The following is a 15847-nucleotide window of genomic DNA, read 5'->3' on the forward strand; positions in this document are numbered from 1 at the left end:
ATTATAAAAAATAGCTGTGAAGCCTGGAAATGGACTTTTTGCAATCTTTATGATTTTTATTTGTTTATGCATAGTCAGATACCTTCTTTTCACAACCAGAATGAATCTCAATAATGATATATCCCATCTGCTTAAAATCCAATCTGATTTTTTTTTTTTTTTTTTTTTTTTTTTTTTTTTGCGCTAAAGGATAAAGGAGAAAATGCAAACTTAACTTGGACACAATTTTTTCTTAGTTTTATCACTGGGAAACTGCCTTTCCTCTCACTTGCTTTATTTGTTGTGTTTGAAGATACTGAGTGTGTGAACCTGCCTTTTCATCAGAGGAGGGCAGCTTGAAAATACAGTGAGCATGCCCCTTAAATCTCATAAAATAATTTAAAAATGAAAAGTTCTTCATGTATTTGGAGGAACAGAAAGCGCCTATTGCACAGACTGCTGAAATTAATGGAAGTCCTGGAAATTTCAGTACATCTGGGATGGGGTTTGAAGTGAATCGTATCACTGAGTGCATCAGTACTTTGTTTTTCCTTCCAAGCCTTGGCTTTCCCTTGGTCATCTCGTTAGCCTTGCACACCCTACCCCTACTGTGGCACTTGCTGCTTTGAAATACAGAAACGGGCMTTATTCTCAGTTTGGGGTGTGCTCCAAACCAGCAAATGTTTCTTTTATCTCAGTATCAAAGACTTGGCTGTGGCTTTAGTTGACAAGACACACTTGGAGATGGCTCCTGGCCTTTTGAAAACGGTGTGAAAGAGACCCTAGGGAATTCCATTAGGAGCAGAAAAGGTAGATAACAGCCCATCCCACCCCCAGACACCTCTTCTCCCTTTTGATATTTTTTTTCCGTAACAAAAACACTTTCTTTGGTCTTTTGCTGTCAATTCACAGCAGGCACATATGTCCTTTGATTTAAATAGTAGATACTCTTAGTTGTTTTTTTTCCTCCYGATATTAAACAGGCAAATTGCTGGAGTTTTTCTCTCAAAGACATAACAGCAACACAGGTTCACTTTTTCCTCTCCATTGACTCACTTACACCAGCTCTTCCCTTTTTACAGCCCGYTGAGGATAGAGAGCGAGGCGGCCGGTGCTGCGGACCCTGGCAGCAGGGCTGGAATTACTTGTTGCTTCCCGACAGCAAAACCTGGCAGTGGCGAGACCCGAGCATTTATCAAATTGCACGTGCTGCTGGGCTTTGAATTGCGCTGCTTGATTTCATGTATTGATTTTTTTTTTTTCTCATACATATAATAAATATACTGCTCCACCAGTAGTGTAACAGGTGCTATGACTAGATGTTTTCTGGAAATTTAGATTTAAAAAAATAACTTTTTTTTTTAAGGTTGGGTTACCGCAAAAGGTAATCCTTCCAGTGTTAATCCTTCCTTGAGACTTTTCATTGCAGCTCCTTCAACTTATGAGCTGGTCAGATCTGGATGACGATAAGATGGGAGGATCCTTGGAGATGCTACTTTCCCAAACTTGGCCTTTTGTGTCTTTAGAACCCAAGTTTAAAACTAARAAATAGGAAAACTGATATAATCTACTGTTTGTAGGAACTGATTGGTTTCAATAGCAAGATGAGGGATTTGTTGTATCTTTTCTCTTTTTTTTTTTTTTCCTGATGAAAGCATGAGGTTTTCTGAGACCGCATAAAAAAAAGGAAAAGATGCAGTATTTTCTGTCATGCAGTGGTCTGAGAACTTGATAGCGATCATAACATTGCCTTGTTGCACTTGCTCAGGGTTTCTGATTTAAGAGCTTGTAGATACAGCAATTTTGAATCCAAGGTTGAAACTCATAAAAAGTATTGAACCTCCCCCTAACTTTTAAGCCTCTAGTAAATAAAGTAGTAACAATTAAGATGAAAAGTTGTATATATCTGTTACCTATGCAGTCTTGGCATAAAGGAGGGAGAGTCTTTTGGTATTTACTATTTAGTCTGGTTGCAAATCAGATTTTGGTGCATATAACTTAAAAATCTAAATCATTCAAAATCTTTAAAAGTCTATATGATTTAAACATGACTTGAGTAGCATCACAAAGGTATCACAATGTTACATTTTATTCACTTGTTGAAAATCAGCTTTCTTAGCTTTGGGGATAGTAATTTCAGATTATGGAGCTGTACTGGTTCATGAAGTTGATACTTTCTTTTGTAAGTCATCTTGCTTTCACATTGTGAATGCAAACTTTGGATTGCAAACACCGACTCTTTACAGATGTTAAAAAATATTGTAGAAAAACTTGGATTTTCTTTAAACTTCCATCGAGCAGAGATACTAGTGTTTTATTATCGCCTATAAAAAAATCTGTGTAGGAATCTGGAAGATATATATCAGTGGAGAAGGTTTTCCTGAAAATGGCTTTTCTTTAGTGTGAGAATTGGTGAGAAATCCATGGTAGTTATCAAAATTTACTGCAATYAGGCTTGTGTTTTGTGTGTTCAGAATCAGAGAGGTAAATGAAAGGAGTCGGGATGATTCAAAACTGTTGAAAGTCATGCTAGTARTAATGTCAGTCTGTTCTAATCTGCTTTTATTTTGATGTTAGGTTATAACAGTGGGTGAGTAATTTAGATAAGCAGCAAAGCTGTCCCATTTTCTTTGAAATAAAAAAAAATATTTTGAGCTTTTGTGTTTGGACAAAAGCTCAAAACAAAGACAATTTAATTGCAGTAAACCTTCCTGCCAAACAGCAAAAAAAGTCGATCAAAGAGGGGAGAGAAAAAAAGAAAAAACTTGCTTCTGGAAACTTATTTTAAGTAGATTGTAGCTCTTTATGCCACCACATGTGTGCTTTTAGTGAAGATACTCTGAACACTAGTGATGATAATAGGAGGAATGAAGCAGCTCATGTTGATTTGTGAACTGTCAGCTTTCACAAAGAGCCTGGGGTAGCTGCACAGCTGCCTTACGTTCATATTTTAGGCAATKGAAGGTTTTTTCGGGGGTGAAACTGCCAGAAATCGTATCTGTTGTTCTCGGCTAGGACTGTCACACACCACCTGCCTAACCACATGAACGTGCCTGGGCAGGGCAGCTGGATGGGCAAAGAGCACGCTTGGGGAGAGAGGAAGAAAGAGCTCCAGGGATGTTGTAGGAACAATTGCTGACACCAGGCGGAGTTTGGGATACTTGGTGATTTGCTGGGGAGCAAAGGTGATCAAGGAAGGTGATCAAGGCWGGAGCAGGTGGGTTGCATCTGCCCKGCTGTTACCAGCTGCCCCTGATCTTTGCTGAAGCTTGCCCTGTTTGTAGGGCAGTCCCATGCGCTGGAGTTTTGCAAACTCCATGGTTTTACAAAAAMCATGCGATGGTGTTTTGCCAACACGGGAAAGCTTAAAGAAAATCTTAGTGTTTGCTGTGCTCCTCTCCACTGCTCGCTGCAGATGCCAAGTGCCCGCGCCGAGGCTGACGCCGTCCTGTGCTGCGGCAGTGTCTGCATCTCCGAGCTGCATCTCCCTAACGTGGGAGCACCTGGTTCTCCTCCCCATAGTGGTAGGACTAGAAAACAACAGGGTTACCTCTTGTTTTGCATGCATATTTCAGGGGCAATGTTCTGGGATGMTGCTCTTTTGTGCTATATGTACAAGAGCAGGAGGATGAGACTAGAAATTTTTCTTTTCTTCTGTTTCTGCAGAATGAGAAGGGCAGTTTTGCTTTTGCTCTTGGTGACTTCTGATTTGAATTGTGGTGTGTTTGTTTCCTTTGGTATTGTGCTTGCTTATTTGTAATCTAGKTTGATGTTTGCTGCTTGAAGCAGCATCCGAAGAAGCCATCGTCAGAAGATAAATGAGCTGTCATTTAGAAGATACTGGAAAAAAATCATCAATAATTATTAAGATCTCAATGAAAATGCCTCTGCTACCCTCCTGGATTTTATATATTACTGATTTTGCCATCTCAYTGCCTTAGCTCAATGTGCTGAAGTCCTTGCATGGAGAAAAACATTTCCCTTGTTGCAAGGCACATGATCTGCAGGTGCATAGGCCTATGCCCAATATCCTGTGATGCAGAAATAAGTCAGTCAATTACATTTCTGTTGACTTTCTGAAACCTGCAATTTTGGACTCTACTAATATTTAAGGCCTACCAGGGTGGGCTCTGTGTGTGTGAATAATTTAAATTGAAATCAAGTTTGCAGCCTCCATCGCAGATGATTTACTCTTCTGTTGAAGGAAGAAGAATATGAAGGAAGCTCTTACCTCTGAAAATTTCCCTGCAATTTTCTTAGGCATAAACTTAAATTCTGAGTTGAGTAGTTGTCAATTAATGTGCATTTTTTTTAGCTGGTGATAATAAATAGCTAATTGGTGTTTTGTAGAGTGAWTTAAAATGTTGCTATAGAAGCTTTCCATGTCTGTAGTGTCTATTCTGCTTAACAGGGAAGACAGCAGTCTGACCTTTCTGATTCAGCTGCATGGCCAGGAAAAACATGATAAATTCAGCCTTGTTGATATTATTTTTGAGGAGTTTGGGACTTTGCCCACTCTTTTGCATCAATGYGTCTCTGATGTTGTCTCGTTGAATATTTCTCTTGTGTCAAAGCATATATCTAGGTCTCAGATGATTTGAATCTGTTTAAATTCTCAGTGATGCAATTCTACATGTGTAAATTAATCTGTAATCTGTCCAGTGTATAAATGTGTTTATAAAATACCATTCCCAACTTGAGAAAGGGTGATGATGGATTGTAAATAACAGGTGTAATATGTTAGCTGTACATATTCTTCCTTTCTCTCCTCTGCTCCTTTTCCACCCACTAAGCCTCCTAGAAATTAAGTTTCAGTCTTAAGAAATTAAGTGACAGAAATCACTGTATTTGTGGCAGTTGGTTCGTATGCATGTTGGTTTTTTTTTAATTATGGTTGTCTGTATGCACCAGTTTAGATAGACACTTCAGCCTATTAGTGGAAAGAGTTCCTTGTGACCTTTTTCCTCTTTTATTTTCTATTAAAAAAAAAATAAAATAAACTTCATCTACAAAATTTTAGCTAAAAATAAAAAAAAAGGTTTGAGTAATTTGAGATTTTGTTGATCTTTTCTCTGCTTTTGTAGGTGTCTAGAAGAAATCAGAGCGTTCCYGGAATTATAGTTTTACTGCTGTTTTCTTCCTATAACTTTGAATCATTATTAAGTTGTACCATAACCTAGTGGCTRTTCTTCCCTTGATACACATACGCCATTCCTGTTAGTGTTAATGCCTCTTGAACCACTTCCCTCATATTGAATATCTGCTGCTGCAGATACGAAACCTTGAAGTCTTATGAGTTGCCTGGAATGTGCCTGGCTTTATAGAAAGATGGATTTAATCTCATAATTCGCCTTTAGAATAGTGAAACTAAGAAAGATAAAATATTTTAACAAGAAGCTTTTACCTGAGATCTGGTGAGCAAATAAATCTATTGTTTGTCCAGGAAAAAGCAGTGGTATGCTAGRTTATCGGTATATCTATATCTCGTATACTATATATCTATATATCTAGATAAAATTTTATCTCYCCAAGTAGTCCATTAAGAATTTGGCCATAAGATGTGCTTACATAGGCAGTATAATTTCAAGGCATTATTTGGAAGAAAGGCACTACAATATTGCATTTATGACCATCAAGGAAAGTGTCTGATCTTGATCATTCATATCTCTGTGTCTAGATCTGTATTACATAAAAACTTTATAACCTGGACCACAAATCTGAAAGGGGGAAGGTGGTCTGGTGGTTTGGGTGACTTGATGACACAAAGATGTGATTAACCTGGTGTTTTCCCAGCTCTGAATGGGGAGCAGGTGGCTGCTCTTTCCAACCTAAATGATCCCATGAGTCTCTGATAGAGCTTGATTTACAGTCTTAAAGGAATTATCTTCCTGATGGTCTGTTTCTGTTTTTATGTATGGTCTGAATGAACCCAGACTTTGCAGGGTTATCTTGAAGGTAAACATAGTAACAACTTAAGTTGTTGATAGTGATATCAGTTTTGTGTTTGTATTGTTTAAGATATTTTTCAAATCATTTATTGTCAGATGATAGATTCAGTAATGTTTTATTTTTACTGGGGAGAATGAAAGTTAAAAATTATTTAAAGAATAATTTTGGTGAGACTTTTGAATGCTATCTATGAAAATACAGGAAAGCCTTTTCATTCTTCATGCTCCCCATTTCCCACCTGTCTGTCTTGATAAAGAAAAGGGTTTTTTTAGACATGTGTTCACAACCCTTATGTTATATCAGTGCCGTTTACATGGAAGCCTAGTGCTTGGTGGAGAGAAACTACAGTCATGATAAGAAATTGAACCAAAAATTATGACACAGCTTGGTTACTATTGATTTCTTTTTAAAATAATTTATGCAGTAGCAACCACAGGTTTATTAGTGGTATTATCTGTAGAATCTTTGTAATAAATTGTGATTAGTTATGAATTACTGTGATATATGTAGAGACTCCAGTGCATACCGAGCTACCTGGTTTTGCCTGGGGAAGAAAACATTGATGCTGCTTGCTTTCCATTCTGAGAGGTGGGAGAATAATATGGATAAAAAGACTGCTAGTGGGAAATAGATGAAACCACAATGATTGGAGTATCAGGATCTTTCACTGTAGGAATATTTCTGCTGAATTGATAGGTAAGCAAAGCACAAAAAAAGGCGACTGGCCAATGTTCTGTACTATACATCTCAAAAGTGAGCTGTGAGTTCCATGTAAACCTGCTGCTTCACAAACCAGAGCTTGCTAGGTAGGAAGGCCTTGCTTTGATAGCTTAGCAATGTGATCACTTTGTTCATTTAAAAGAGAAAAAATATTTTAAAGAAAAATATTTCATAAGCATCAGCATGTCTCATCTGCAGGGTCAGGAAAATGCATCTTCTGTTTATATTGCAGTTTTTATTGTGGTAGACAGTTGACTTCTGATTTTAATGGGCTTTCTTATGAAAGGTGATGTGTTTCTTTTGCAGAGAATTAATCTAGAGTTCTGGAGGCAAGATGGAAAGGATGACTTCATGAAAAATTTGTTGCAAAATTTGCTATCCTTCCTATCTTGGCCTTAAGGTAAGTGAAAATCCTGTATTCAATATATTTTCTAATGTTTTGTCTCATAGCTGTGCTATTCAAAAGTTATCTGAAGATGCATGCTCAGAATAAAACTTATTTTAAGGAGCTTAGCTGGAAAACTTAGTATTTAGTCAAGAGGGAGCTAAAGGTGTGAGTTCAGGTGTGACCCAAAAAATTAAGTCAGGCTTTGGTAATTAAACAGAACGACGGTGGCATGAATGCATATGTGTAACACAGTGCTTTGGCAAGTGTTTGTTTTTGTCTAGAAATGGAATATGCATATGAAGGAGGAGAGATCACTGTAATGGAATGGAAAATGTGAAATTAGAAAGGCAGCAAAGTATAAATAATTGCAAATTAGGCTGCAACAGTAGCTTCTGTATTTTGTGAGCTTAGTTGCAAACAAAATGACTAGAAGGGGAATTCACATTTTTGTTCTTTTTAATTTTGCTTTCATGGTACCATACCCCTGGTATGGAGAACAGGGAGGAGAAAAATAACACTGCAATAATTAAATATCTGGAGGAAATTAAGAGTCAGAGCAGAGTGTAAATATCAGCTGTCTACAGCTTTCATTATATATGTATGTGCTTTGATTTCTCATATATATGGAAAATGCATCCTCTAACTGCGTATTTTTGGTCTTTTCTTGCTCTAAAGTTGCTTAACTTAGTGTGTTCTGTGGTAAAATATGGCAAGCTTGTTTTGTGCAACCATTGCAGAAAATTATTACAATAACTTTCAACACAATTACCTGCAGGTGTCACTAGGCATTTTTAATCTGCACTAGGTGGGACTTTGTTTTAGCCATCCTTCATGTGACTGTTTCTTATGTCTTTATTCCTTCTCTTAAATCATTCCAAATGGGTAGGTGTCTTGCCGTGTCTTGAGTGTCAAGGTATTGGTGACATTGCTTGACTTGATCCTTATTTCTTAAAATTTAACTAGTCCTACTAGATATAATTGAAACCCAACCTTTTTCATGTTCAAAGTAAAGCCGTCAGTAATACTTTGAGAAGACGTAATGATCCTTCCTTACTGATTTATTGTGATTAAAATGTTTATAAGGATGAAATCATGTGATTCTAGAACTTACAAAAAATGTACTGGTAGGATATAATCAATCACAGTAAACTAAAGGTATTTCCAAGCCGTCCACGSAGTAGCCATTATTGTAGCTGTTTTCACTTGGTACTTCAAATAACACATTGCCTGTGGGCAGGTTCAGTGGGTGACCTGACAGAGATGGAGGGTTGGGCCTGTGCAAAAGTTGCTGTTCCTGAAAATGAGATCTCGTGGTCATAGCCAGAAYGGTGTTAGGTTCTTAAACTTTCTTCCTTCAGCCTGTTTGATGCCTTGGTGCTGCACGGGTGGTATCATGACGATATTGTGGGCTAGGCAGTTCAGTGTCCCCATTTAGACCGTCACCAGAAATGCTTAGAAGCGTGCCAGGAGAGGTAGGTCAGTCTGGGATTGACTGATTAGTGAATTGGTATGAATCTGCATTATTTCCTGTACCAAAATAACTGCAATAAAAACCAAACAGCATAAAATTCCTTCCCTTGTGCTGTATATTTTGAGGGGAAATTACAAAASTTTCATCTAGAAACAAGAAAAGAATTTTGAACTGTAGTCCACAGAGTTTCTGCTTATGGACATGACCAGAAGAGGTTTTTGAGACATGAAAGGTTCTGTGAACCTTGGGAAGTTGTGGTTATGGTATTAGAAAACAAATGTTTGGTTTGTAGCTCGAATTTGTCTGAGTTGGGCTGAAACACTGAAAATGATCCTCTTTGCCCTTCCTGTCTGCAGAGCCTCCGGCTCTCATATTTCTGATCCTGGCTTAGTTATGTAGACTGCTTGTTAGTCACGCCCAAACTTCCACTTAGATCAGGAGATGGATAAGCTCCTTCTGCTTTTTCTGTTTTATGAATATTTTTTGGTCATTCTCATGGTGGTTCTTGTAATCATTTCTAACCAAGCCCTTTCTCCAGGGACAGTCAGCAGACCAGGAACAAAAAATTGCAGAGRTCTTGAGAATAGCAAATATGGAGCCAATGCCAGTTCTCTGCCTGACTTACCTGCTGGTTCTCTGGACACAGAAGTTGGCTTTATGCTTGAGGATAGGCAGACAGGGGAGCTGCTTTTTTTGAATATAGATTTATATTGATAGTAAGGAACTTCTACTGCTTGAAATGTTGTTTTGTTTCCATGGAAGACCTTAAGAATTTGTGTTTCTGCTTCTGAGAAGAATTTCTTTTTTATTCATCTAGACCAAGTTTAGAGTAGTATTGCCTCATGTTGACTGTCACTGTGGACTGAAGAAAACTATCATCTGTAATTTTTAGTAATTTCAAAGGGCACTTTACTACTGCCAGCATGAGATCTTCACTGTCTAATAATAGGCATTTTAGATTTCTATTAATGTTGACTTTTAATAGCTCATTCTAAAAAGAGCTGTGCCTTATAATTATATGCTCAATCTTTCACTACAAAGCAATTATATGAATTGTGAGTTGACTAAAGTACATTAGCTATTAAAATTCAGAATGTTACTTATGATCAGAAAGGAAGTCATCTTGTTTAACACTTTATTTTTTCCATCATACATCTAAAAGGTGAGRGTGTGAGGAGGGGAAAGGAAGGAGGCCTGTTGATGGTTAATGGCTAATGAATAAACCTAAGAATACAGCTGTGGTTGCCTGGCAACCTAGGGAAGGATGTGCTGAGGACCCTTGCAAATATATAGGAGTGATAATTGACTCATCTGTTGAGCYTATGAGCACTGACTCCTGTGTATTTTGCATATTGATTCTTAATACCTAATCATAGCCAGGTTTCATTCGTATATTGCTTATTTTGCCTTTACATATTTTTATTTCTTTTTTTTTTTTTTTTTTAAAGACAGCGAGAATCGAAGCAAATCAAAACACTGATATAATGGAAAATGTGTTATGAATTTCTTCCCATGTGGTTATTTTGCTTTCAGGCCACATTTGGCAAGCAGTTTGCTTAAAAAGGCAAACTCACAGAGATCTAATGCCAGGTCAAGGGTATGCTTTCTGAGCCYGAGAGCACTCTAGAAATGGCCTTCATTATGCTAAATGCTCCAAGGAGATGAGCTGGGGATTGTATTATAATTGAGAGCTTTAGAGGATTGAGTTCTTTGAACGCTAAAAACAGTTATGAAATGGCATATCATCTTTGTTTTCCACTTGCTGTAGGAAAGGGAAGATTGGATGGTTCTTGCAAACTCTTGGGCTGCTTGACATGAGCTGCTCTTAAATGTTTTGGACCTCTGCCTTTTCCACCAGGCACCAGGAGAATGATGTATATACAGCTGCCATGGTATTATCTTGGGATTTTTTAAAAGGAAAAATCTCTCTTGCATCGACAAGAACAATAGTCAATTGCAAACCACTTGTGTCTATTATTTCTGTAATTGGTTGTTGAGGTTTTTTTTTTTGTTAGTAGCTGTTGATAAGGCAGAAATCTTTTACCACATTTTGCATGCTATGAAACCTGACCAGCTGTCCAAATAGATAGTGTTTGCATGGAAATGTTTCACTGAAAGTTGCTAAGAAATCATTTATGTTTACAGGATACTATGTAATTATCAGACTTTGAATTATCTAGACAAAAATAATTTTCATCCCCTTGTTTTTTGTGCACAAGCTGTTCTCTCCCCTCCCTCTCTCTGTACAGACACAAGGTAGCTGCCAGCTCTGTAGATTTACTTCCTTGTAACCAAAGATACTCTGAAAATGAGGTGTTTTGAGTAGTAAACCCTTGAGGCAATAGTCATTAGTAAAATTAGCTGTATCCTTCATTCTTTATGCTGTAAATTGTAGCTTCTGATTAACTATATATATTATTTAGTACTCCACACTTTGATGATAAGGCTTAGGCTTGCTACAGGCTATTGCATAATATTTTGTTTCTTGTGCTGGTTCATGGGAAGCTCTGATAAGCTATCATTCTAGATTATATTTCATGATAGCCTGTGTTTAGGAAGAGCATCTTTGCTCTGAGGTTGTTCATTTCAATCATCTGCATATTATGCAAAAGTCAGAGGGTATAATAGTTAGCTTAAATAAAATGGGCAGAGTTGAAGGTACAGCGTGGTGTCATAGTATTGCACAACTTCGGGGACCAAATATTTGAAGTTTTGGCTTATTCCACTATATAAGTGAAGGAAGAGACTTTGCATTCCTTCAAAAGTTTATTGCAATTCAAACAAAATAGTGAGGACCAATGCTTTTTTTTTTTTAATGATAGCTCTAGTTTCTAATTTCCTACAATCTCTTCATCAGCTGCTGTTGGAAAAACCTCTTCTCCCACATTTATAATGTTATTAGGGCTTTTTTTTTTTTATTTATTTTTTTCCAACCAAATTATATGATGTTAACAATTAATCATTGGTTATTTTGTTTGCCTGTAGGCTTTTGGAAGGGATGCAAATGTCATGTATCTTTTTCTGTGTTCCTTCAAAATGATGACTGATGTCTTGTGAAATTTGTGTTCTAAAAATTGAATGTTGAGGAAAACTTAAACTGTGTAGGTTATGCATTAAAATGATAGCTGAACTCCATCAGTTTGGACATTTCCAGCATATTTTTCATAGTTTGTGTTATTTTCTCCTCATGTGTCATAATGTAGTTTTTTGGTTTTTCTTTTCCACCTTCCTAGGGCTCCTATTCTCTGATTTTTTTTTGGTTACTCTGCTGTTTTCTGATTTGCGTAATATTCTGATACTGAGTCAATTTATCGATTAAGGCATATGAAATAAATGCATGGAGTGCAAGCAGGGAAGAGGAGCATGAGTAATGTATTTTAAATCTCATTTCCTATGTTGGTTCTGTATTTAAAAAAAAAATGCAATGTAAAAATAAGCAGTGCAATAACTATATYCTAGTAAATACTAATCTGACAGCTGTGTTTTCTAAGAGTACATCACCAGAAATTAAATTGGGAAAAATAAAACTTTACTGCAGATTTGGAGAGAAAGGGAGAGCAATACTAATCTAAAAAAAAATCTTTTGGGAGAGTGAGGTTTTGCCTCTCTCTGGAAACATACAACTCATTTGTGTTCAGAAGTATTGCACAGATAATTCAGCGATGCAAACAGCAGTAAAGAATAATATTCTGTCCTTGAAGTGCTTGAGATGGGAGGTTACTTACACTAAATAGTTGAACCAACTACTCTTGGGGTGCCAAAAAAAAAAAAAAAGAATTTTTCCAGTGTGCACCAGTTTAATAGCAATACCACGGAGAAGGTTCACTAGGCCAGAGACAGAGCCTTGGCTTGGGTAGGCCAAGTGCCATGTCGCCCACCCATCCAATTGTGCAGGAAAGCAGCTGAAGTCTAATGAGATGTGCTTAACTGCAGACTAATGAGATGTGCTTGATCTACAGGCTGTAGTAAGCAGATGTCGTGTGGAAATGTCTTACTGGAGAGGAGCTGTAGGGTTATAGGATGCTGAGCGTGGGCTCTGTGCKTAGCTCGTCGTGCAGCCCATTGAAGAGGCCCCGCTGAGCTAGTGGCTTGGTTCTCCTGGTCCCGTGCTCTGTGCATCTTCGGGAGCTGATGAACTCTGCTGGYATAGCAGAAAACAGAAAAGTGATATTTGAGGAAAAAAATAAATTTARGTTTTATTTTATTTTTCTTGCCAGTGAAGATGTAGGTTGACCAATTTGATTTGGCTCGTTGCAGCTTCGGAGGAAGACTGGACAACATGAAAAAGACAGCAGGTCTGCTTGCTGTAAAAGGAAAAAAAAGGAGTGGCATTACTGTTTTGATTACTTTTTTGTCRGTATGACCTTTCATTTGCTAATAGGAATATATGTATCTGAAATATAGATCAATCTTCTCATGTAGAGACTCTCTGTTTACCCTGCACGATGATATGGTGATGCTCAATTTTCTTACTTTGCTTGTTCCAAAAGGGAACAGTTTTCCACTTTGGACAGCCAATGGGATCTATGTATTTCAATTCATTACATTTCATGAAATGTCCATCTTGCAAAAGCTATGGAGTGGTTCGTAGTGCAATATTGCTTCTCTATTAAAAACAAAATGGRCCTTTATCTTACTGTTCTTCTCTTGGAACAATCTTTAGTGACCAAAAGTAAGTGAGAATATTTCAGAATCTGAGTTTTGTTTGTCTTTAATATCTGTCTCCATTTTTAAACTCTATTTCATACAGTCTGCTTGTTATAAAATCTTAGATAAGTGTCTGGAGCATAAGCTGAATTGCTTAAACCACAGTGGTCCCTAGCTTTGCTAGATATGTCTTGAGATCTGTGTTCATGTTCCAGAGATCTAAACTCAAGGTCACTCATTTTGGRGAACACTGTTAGATTCTAAATGAAAAATACTTTCTCTACAAAAGTAAGAAGAATGTTGTGATTTATTTATTTTTAGCAAGTAAATTTTTGATCTGCTGTTTAGGTTCATGCCTCCTAATGTGAYCTTTGAATAGTAAAATTTACATTTTAATTGTGCAAGATAAAGTTTAGTGTTGGTTAACACTTAACATTGCTTGCCAACAAATATTAGAAAAAGTACTTCTCTTTTTTCCTTTTTTAAAAAAAATATTTACTTTCATCATTCAATTTATCCTTTGCTTTCAGTTTTAATTCCAAATTTTATCAAAAGTAGGRATGATAGAAATTAATTGTGCAGAGATTTTTGTGTAAAACAAACAGCATAYTTAAAAGACATTTAAGTCCACTGCCATTATAAATAATGGAGTAGACAAGCAGCAAAATTATCTTTCGTGCTAAGAGTTGATATATTCTTGGTTACTATCATTTGCAGACCCAGATAATAAAGTATCATCTTTCATGCATCAGCTCTTGAAACTTGTTTGCATAATTTMATTTTCTTTAGTATTGAAGAGACCAAATTAGATGGAAAAAGAAGCTAATCCTTTTTCTTTTTTAACTGTCTTTTATAAACTGACCTCATAGTAGTCTCTATGTAGCTTTGATTTCTGTGCATTCATCTTTCAGCTACTAAACAGTCTGCCTAAATTATTACTTTTACACAGACTCATCTATATTTTCATTAAGTAGCAAGTCTAGAAACAGCACAAGAAAAGCAGAAAGCCACTGTTGATTTTGGTTTCTAATAGTTTTTGAGGTTCTGTTGCTAAAACTCAATGAACACCAAGGAATAGGAACTTAGAGATATTTAAGGAAATGCTTCAAAAATGACATCTTGACAAAGCATCTGTTTTCTGTTGAGGGGAAAAGATATATCTGTTTGAAAGCTGTTGATGTTCTTGCCTCAATTTTGTGAATTAGGTCACTGAAGGGAGGAGAAAGGGGGAGAGAGATTTTACTCCATTCCTTGTGGCCATAAAGCAGTCAAAAAGAGGGAATGGACTGGTTGTCARCTACAAGACACTTGGGAGAATGGTTCTTTCCCGCGACACACTTTGAAACTCCGTTAACATCTATCAAGTTTTCACAGAGACTGAATCATACAATTATTATAGCTAAACACCTTCTAAGAGTTTACAGTTCAATTCCAGATAAGATACATATTACACRTTTTGCAATTTCCCATGTGGCAAGTGTCCTCTTTATTCATTTTTGGGGAACACCTGAAACAGAAGGCTGTTTAGGAAAAGAACAGTCTTTATTACATTTGTATAGTATCTGTTTTCACTTTTGAAACACACGACTGACAGCAGCTGTCACGTGTTAATGATACTTGGCTTGCAAGATTTACATAAAACACACAGATTCTTCAGGTGACATGAGAGTAGTTGGGGCAACACTTAAAGGAAGCCTTTGCTTTTGTGACGTCTCTCCGGTTTTGCAAAGCTACGCTAGAAAACTTCTCTACGTCATACTTAATAAACATTAATACTGATGGTGAGTAGCCCATTTCTAATAGCATTGTACTTATGCTCGTTATGTTACATTTGTAGTGAGATGCAGTGATATATTTGGTGTGGTTCTACACAAAGCACAACGCTTAGTTTTTCTGTCTTGTAACACTGATTGCTATCGTCATCAAGTTATATTTCCATTTGTTCTCTGTCAAATGGTCTTGTTAGGCTCGAGAAACACTGTTACTGTACTGTACTGTAGCTATATAGTGCAGCATTCTTCTGGGAGCTGAACAGAAACCCGGCGCTTCCACATTTGGATCTTCTGGGAGAGAGTGGATGAATTAAGAACACGTCCTCTGGAAACACTCCATTTAAATCACTGCACATAATTGAGCATGAAAAATGGTTTTAGAAGAACATTAAATCCAGATAACCATTTCTCACCATTAGTTGCTCTTGCTGGAAGAGGGAGTGTGAAAACTTGAATTTCTTTTTTTTTGCACTGTTACTGCTTGTAGACTCATCTTTGAAGGAAGAGGTATTTTGAGCACTGTCACTCTCATCTCTTAAATTCTTAAAAATATGAAATAAGAGTCAAGAGATGGTAATGTGATATCATGTTCAAACTTAAACTATAAAATACTTTTGAGGTGCTAAAAGCTTAGAATCTGAATCTTGCTCGTAAGAAGAGYGTCAGTACTCAGCAGCTAAGTGTAATGATTATTTCTGTAGCTTTAAACCTCTGTTCACACTGGAAGTAGTAACACTCTGTGCAGGGGAAAGACTAAAAAATGCTGATGAATAAAAATTATATTCACCTTGCCAAGACCCATATAAATTCTTGTTTTTTTTTCCCCYGTCCATATTTAGAAGTTTCAGTAACATAGGGTATTTAAATGTACTTGTCTTTTAGGAGATGTCCAGTTTGTGTTCAGAAAAGTCAGGAATGCTT

General features: G+C 36.9%; 1 long non-coding RNA gene across 1 annotated transcript in view; it reads left to right on the plus strand.

Annotated features, from left to right (window-relative positions):
* The window catches only part of LOC112952310, a 79083-nt gene extending 65445 nt beyond the window's left edge, over positions 1–13638 (plus strand). The window contains exons 3-4 of the long non-coding RNA XR_003250363.1: positions 6955–7048; positions 12725–13638. This is a non-coding gene — a long non-coding RNA (uncharacterized LOC112952310). The remainder of the gene's footprint in view (positions 1–6954; positions 7049–12724) is intronic.
* Positions 13639–15847: the final 2209 nt, after the last annotated feature.

Source organism: Nothoprocta perdicaria, unplaced genomic scaffold (assembly GCF_003342845.1).
Source record: "Nothoprocta perdicaria isolate Ctin4 unplaced genomic scaffold, notPer1 scaffold_4, whole genome shotgun sequence".
Classification (NCBI taxonomy): Eukaryota; Metazoa; Chordata; class Aves; order Tinamiformes; family Tinamidae; genus Nothoprocta; species Nothoprocta perdicaria.